Raw genomic sequence first — 7,083 nt, forward strand, 5'->3', positions numbered from 1 at the left:
GGAGTAAACATTTCTGCAAAGAACTCCCCAACATTTCTGCAAAGAACTCCCCAAAAGAAAGGCCCTAGCCTAGATCCAAAGACAAAAATTCCCCTTAAAGAAAATTCCTCTCAACCAAAGAAAAACTAGGCTTGCTTCTTTACCAACGCCAAGGGCACGGAGGTTCCACAACACTTCAGAACAAGAGTTAGCAGGTGGCAGATCCGGATCACACGCAGCGGGACTGCTGTCCCCGCGCCCCTGGCTTGCCCACAGTCCACACCATCCGCGAAGCAGGCACAGTTTTGCTGCAACATCCAAACTGCCACCCCACCCCCTGGCCTGGGTTTAGGTGCCCTGAGGGGCAGGTGACAAATCAAACACAAAACATTCAGAAGCAACGCGAAAACCTAGAAGATGGGCTTTGCGCTGCCATACGTATGTCCTACCCAAAGGAATACTTTCATGATCTGTCGTTACAGACGAACTCGGGCAGGAGGAACGCACCATTATGTAATGTCAGAGGGCAGGCCACCAGGGGAAGGGAACGCTGGGCCCACAAGGACAGAATTTACCTCCGACACAGTGTTTCCGTCTTCCAGGGCCCACACATTCACGACCGGCTTTCAGAGGGATGCTCACAGCTCCCCGCACACGCCTCAGGCCTCGACTTACTGACTGGCAAAGCCAGAAAGAAAGGAAGAAAGCATAAAAAGCAAAGATGCCAGAAATGGTGTCGGGGGCTAGGGGCCGGCAGCCAAGGGCAGAGTCGCGAAGATGGACAGAAGATTTCCCACGTCTGCTTATACCCAATATGTTTACATCCCAAACATGGCGAGGCCTTCAATGTCTGGCTTCGCCACAAACGCCCTGGAGACGCACCGGGCAGGCGCCGGGCCCCGTCCCGCGGTCCCCCGCCCGGATGCCGGGTCTGCACTCGCCCGCGCGCGCAGGGCCGGACGCGCCTCGGAAGACGCGACCGCGACTGCACCGCCGGCTGCCCATTTCCATGACAACCGCGGCGCCGACCGCGTCAGGCGCACGGGTGTCAGGGATGCGCGCCGCCCCCCGCGAGGGGCCTCCGGGTCCCGGCTCCGCGGCGTCGCAGCGCCCCCGGCCACCTACCTGGCCCGCCCGGCCCGCGGCGCCCGCGCCCGGATGTCCCGCCGTCGGCAGGCCAGGTCGCGCGCCCGGGCCCCGCAGCTGCAGCGCCGCCGCTGAGTCGCCAAGTCGTGGGTTCCGGCCGGGCTCCCGGCGCTGCTCCTCCGGCTCCGGCCGCCAACCCGCCGCCCGCGCCGCAGCCCGCACCCGGCACGGCCGCCGCTGTTCTGGAAGCCGCGCCACGCAGCCCCGCCCCGCCCCGCCCCGCCCCTGGCCGCGCATGCGCCCCGCCGGGCCCGCCCCGAGAGCGGCTCGGGATCCTGCTCCTGGGCTCCCGCGAGACCCGCGGTCGCTGGCTGTGGCACCTGCGGGGGGTCTGGGCCCGCGCACCTGCGCGATCAGGCGTTTCGCTCAGGTGTGAGCCCCGGGCACGTCCCCGCGGTGGGCGGGTCCCTGGAGAGCCGCGCCCGGGACCGGCTCCGCCGTTTGCCCGCGGGATGAGCGCGCCATCCGTGATGCAGGTGCCCCCAACCCGGGAGAAGTTAGGAAACGCAGCATTTAACCCAGAAACACGCACAATTAACATCCTACTGCCAAACGCAGATACACAAAGAGAAGAAGAACTTCTAACGTCCTTCCAGACCTGTGCTGGTACATTACATAAATAGGCATTTGTAGACTTCGCCCCCAAAGCTCTATTTTTTTTTTTTTACAGTAAAATAGAATAGTCAGAATTGTGGAAGAAATTTTTTATTTTAATATAACTTTAAACCTTAATATTTCTGCTTGAGCAAGAATAAATACGGAACTGGAGATAAACATTTTTTCTTGAAGTCTTTAAATTCTATCAGAAAAAAAGTATTTCTTAAAAATTATTAAAGGAGAACTATTTTAATTCAATAAACCAGAACACTGCTCAGCCTTCACATCTCTCTGGTATGAAAGCAAGCATTTATAATTTGCCTTTAAATGGAAAGATATAAACCTATTAAAATAAAAGGTTAAACAATTCTCTGATCTCATTTAGAATTATATCAGAGACTCCTCATGTCACCAAAAACTAAATGCAGATAATAGTCTGGAATAAAAATAAACAAATATAAAACTACTTTAAAAGTGTAATTTGTTTTTTGACTTTTGACTTTATTTCTCATCTGGGGAGTAGTTTATTAACAAAACACTTTTTATTGCTTCTTCAGATAAATGGAAAGAAATGTCAGAACTTTAGCCATACTATAAAATTAAAATCAGAAAACCAAACAAACTTGTGGAAATGCAAAAGTATTTTTATATTTTATTTTCTACAATAAGAGTGACCAATGAGCTAGTGACCAATGAGACAGCCCCAGCTGGCACATTTACCCAGCCAAACTATTAATAGGGTCCCCTTTCACTCTCAGAAGTGTTCTCAAAAAAGTTCAGACAATACATTTTATGGCCCTGCTATCTGTAATCAAGCTGAGAGGGTTTTTAAATCTTAGTTTTTAAAAAAAAGAAACTTAAATTCACAAACATTTAAAAATAGTTCAATTTCAACAATTCATTCATTTAACATAGTAACAAACACTGACGTTTGTGGCTTTTTTATTTCTCAATATGAACAACTGTAACAAACATAAAGCCATTCTTCAAAACTATATGAAGCAAATTATCAAACATAAAATAGAAATTCTGAATTGTTAGTCACAGGAACTCAAAATCACGAAGATAATGTTGATTTTTTTATGAAATACATACACACACTTTTGTGGAAATGAAATTTCCTGACATTTTTGGTGTTTTTGTGTCCCATTATCTCTTTTCTATAGAAATGATCAGGGCATTTGTCAGTTCTTCTCGTGATGTCATAAATCTTGAGAAGTTACAGTCTCCACTGGCAGCTGATATCGGCCCCCTGATTTTGTATGTAAATATATACAAAATAACTCAGAAGTGTATCATTGCTATACATATGCTTTAACAACTCCAGTGTGAGTCAGAAATTGACTTGATTAAAAAAAAAAGGGTAGGATGCACAGCGGCCTGTGCAAACAAGACTCTTTACCTCCCCCTGGTGGAGAACTGTCTTGCTGTAATGACCATATTAGAACAAAACCCTCCACTGCTAACTGCTGCAAAACTGTTACAATAAACACAAAAATTGACAGTGATAAGGCATGATGCCTTATTTTATTTTATTTTTAAAATTATTTTATCAATATTTTATTGATTTCAGAGAGGAAGGGAGAGGTAGAGAGAGATAGAAACATCAATGATGAGAATCATTGATCTGCTGCCTCCTGCACACCCCCACTGGGGGTGGAGCCTGCAACCCAGGCATGTGCCCTTGGCTAAAATCGTACCCGGGACCCTCCAGTCTGCAGGGCGATGCTCTATCCACTGAGCAAAACCAGCTAGGGCAGGATGCCTTTTTAGAAGGGACCCTTCTGGGCAGTGCACAACTAGAGCAACCATATGTAACAGCCCTGAACGTAGTCACTGAAAACAAACCAACTATTTCTTCCGTTCCCCAGCCACGGAGTGAGCAATCTGCTCTGCTGGGAGGAACACCTGCGTGCTGGGCCTCGCAGACTGCTCCAGGCCCAGAGCAGAGGGCAATGCAAGAGATCTCCTGGGGTGACTTGACAACATGATTTCTTCTTATCCAGCCCTTAGATAAGGGGTGATCCTGTTCCCCTGGAATGTTTAGTTAAAATAGGCATGGAATGGACAATGCACAGAAAATAAAATTCAGATGACTAATAAACAAATGAGGGGAATATTACAATCACTTGGGAACAAATAAATACAAATGAAACAACACTGTCAGTCAAGTCCAAAGTCCTCCACCCTGTCCTTGCTTTTCTAGAACTTTCTACGAGGAAGATTGAAAGGAAGCATGAGGGAAGAGGGACTTTCCTTTTCCTGTCCCCGTGCTGTCCTGGTTAGGTAGCCTAGCAGTGATGGAAGACCATGGCAGGGGCATTTGGTTCCAAACTTCTTTAGGGACTTTTTTGGGGGGACTCCCAGGACCAATCTCACCCTCTTCAGATAATGTCCAAAGTTCCATCTTTGCCAAACTCCTCTGAGTTCCTAAATTACCAGTAGCAGCCAGCAGGAGCCCTTCCTCAAAGTCCGAGGTCCAGCTCCCAGGAACTGCCCTCCGAGCACCCTTCCCCTGGCTCCCCAGCTGCTCCCGCAGTTGCTCTCTCAGATAACCTCAGTGCTCCGTCCCTGCCCTTTCACCCTCCAACGCCCATGATTCATTCCCTCTATTAAATTATACTTGGGGAAACACCGGACATATTATATATTTATCTTAATTTGTTCTTAGATTCTGACATTTAGGTTATTCCCTTTTTTCTATTAAAAAGAATGCTGTAATAATAAACGTTTGTACCCATCTCTGGGTACACACAGGTGAGAGCTTTCCTATGACATGGAGCCAGAAGAAGTGTTGCTAGGTGACAGGGATGGGCATCTTCATCTTTGCTGGACAAACTCTCACCCTGTGCTTCAGGGAAGCACTTTTATTCTCTACTGGAGGCCCAGTGCACGAATTCATGCACCAGTGGGGTCTCTAGGCCTGGCCTGCGGGATTGGGCCGAAACTGGCTCTCAAACCCCCCCTGAGGAGTCCTGGATTGCAAGAGGGCACAGGCCAGGCCAAGGGACCCCACTGGTGCACCATCGGGGCCTGAGAGAGACACAGGAGGATGGCAAGCCAGGGAGGGACCGAGGGAGGGCTCCAGGGCGTGTCTGGCCCATCTTGCTCAGTCCTGATCAGCTGGACCCCAGCAGCTAGCTAACCTACCAGTCAGAGCATCTGCCCCCCTGGTGGTCAGTGCACATCATAGCAAGTGGTTGAGCAGCCTTAGCATTTCATTAGCATATTATGCTTTGATTGGTTGAACGACCAACAGGTCAACTGGACACTTAGCATATTAGGCTTTTATTATATAGGATTTTGTTCATCACAGTTTGCATCCCTCCCTCGGGGTATTACTAATGGCCACGAGACCAAAGAAGGAAGCTGCCTTGGCTTCTGTATGATAAAATAGTGTCAGAAGGGTCTGAGATGGACAGAGGCGGCCTGAAAAGCTGGACTAAGTCCCTGGCCCTGTTTTGAGGGCAGGAGCAGCAGATCTCCGAGGGCTGATGCTTCCGCAGGGGTGGAACAGGCATCTCGCTTGATGACTTGCTCGAGTTACAAATATTTCCAGACATTCTTCATACTGGTTCCTGCCAAGATACCCTTTGTCCAACTGCACCTGGTTCCTTGAGGGCCAACAGCCTTGGGCCTTTCCAGGCTGGAGGCACTGGACTCTTTGCCAGGCTGGGTTCCTCAAAACCAGAGTTCTAGGCCTCACCTGAGTCCCACCACCTCTTACCTCCCCGGGGTTCCGCCGGCGACCCTGCATCAGTCCATATCCACTTCCTCCCTCTCCTGTCCCAGGGCCTCTCTGTCCTGAGACACGTGTGCGCGCACACACACACACACACACACACACACACACTTCCATGAGACACCGTCTCCCAGCCTGGGTTCTGATGGTGGCCTCCAGGGCAGCCACCGTGGCTGAAAGACCACAGATCCTTCTGCAGGTTCCAAGTCAGTGAATAGGCGCCCTGACAACAACCCGAAACTCAGCTTCCCACCATCCTGGCAGGTGGAAGCTAGTTTGCGGAAATTGTATCCGTTTATTCCTCCAGGAAAATAATGTGTTTATTCACAACAACCCTGGGCCCTGGGCGGTATCCTTCCTCTTTTTCAGGTGAGAGAGATGAGGCCTAAGATAAAATAACTGGCCCGAGAGGCCAGGTTATGACTTGCACAAGAGCGGGCCTGACTTCCCACTTTCTAACTTGCTGCCCAGGCTCCTTGGGTAGAAGCAGAGGGAAAGCTGGGCGTGCTTCCCGGCTCCCCCAGCTTCCTGCCTGGCCACACCTCCCCAAACAGCCGAACACCCCGGGGAGGCCCTGGACAAAGATGCCTGCAAAGTCAGCGTCCTCCGGGTATACACTCGTATCTGCCTGAGTGCTTCGGCTCCCGCACCGACACACGCTGCCGCTCTGGTAGCATTTTCTTACCTGCTCCTGCCTGTGTGTGGCCCTCACGGGCGGGAGCTGTCCCCTGCTCACCTGCACCTGTTCTTACCGGCGTAGCCAGGCCATGGCCTGGAAACACACCTCAGCTGCATCTTCCCTTATGACAAAATACAAAAAAAATATGAAGCAGGAATCACTCAGTATTTTTTAATCTGTCTTTATTTTTCCTGTGCAAATATGAATGGAGGCATAATTAATAGTTAAGGCTTTTAAAATATATGTGTTTTGAGAGTCCATTGCTAGTTGCATTTTGCTGATATTTCCTTGCATCCTAACTTCCTTTAATAGACCGTTTACTTTTATTTTTTAAAGTTAAAATGGTTAAATGATTCATAATAAAAACCAGAAGAGACCCATCAAAATACATGCTCAAAAATGCAGCACCTTTTGTATGAACTACATTAGGGCCCAGTTATATGGCATATGGATTATAATATCAGACCACAAAAACATCAAAAGTTGCCAAAGCAAAATGGGGCATTTTTTCTGAGAAGAAGAGGGAGAAAAGAGGAGGAACAGGAAGAGGAGGAAGAGAAGGGAAGGCAGGAAGGGAGGAAGGAAGGAAGGGAGGGAGGGAGGGAGGGAGGGAGGAAAGAAAAGGCAGAGAGAGAGAGAGAGAGAGAGAGAGAGAGAGAGAGAGAGAGAGAGGAGAAGGAAAAGCTGCCCGTATGGCTTGCCTGCATCAGGAGGAGTTCTCTTTGGGTAATTTCCAGTGGGTATTTAAGCAAAGGATGGACCATTACGGTTGTAATTCACTATCATAGAACCCAATGCCTAAATATCTTATAAAATGGTAATGGAATTCCAGGGCTGGGTTTGTTGAAGAGCTACATTCTGCACTCTGTGCTCTTGGCCAGCTAAGAGCTTTGCCTCAGGATGTAATTCCGGTGGGAGGGTGAGGGTTCCTGGGATGAAG

General features: G+C 49.2%; 1 protein-coding gene across 1 annotated transcript in view; it reads right to left on the reverse strand.

Moving 5' to 3' along the window:
• Positions 1–1,231, reverse strand: part of INPP4A (inositol polyphosphate-4-phosphatase type I A) — a 115,680-nt gene extending 114,449 nt beyond the window's left edge. The window contains exon 1 of the mRNA XM_081100669.1: positions 1,105–1,231. The gene's annotated coding sequence lies outside the window, so the exon portion shown is untranslated. The remainder of the gene's footprint in view (positions 1–1,104) is intronic.
• Between the last annotated feature and the right edge of the window lie 5,852 nt (positions 1,232–7,083).

This window comes from Myotis nattereri, assembly GCF_964212035.1.
Source record: "Myotis nattereri genome assembly, chromosome: 10".
In the NCBI taxonomy this organism is placed as follows: Eukaryota; Metazoa; Chordata; class Mammalia; order Chiroptera; family Vespertilionidae; genus Myotis; species Myotis nattereri.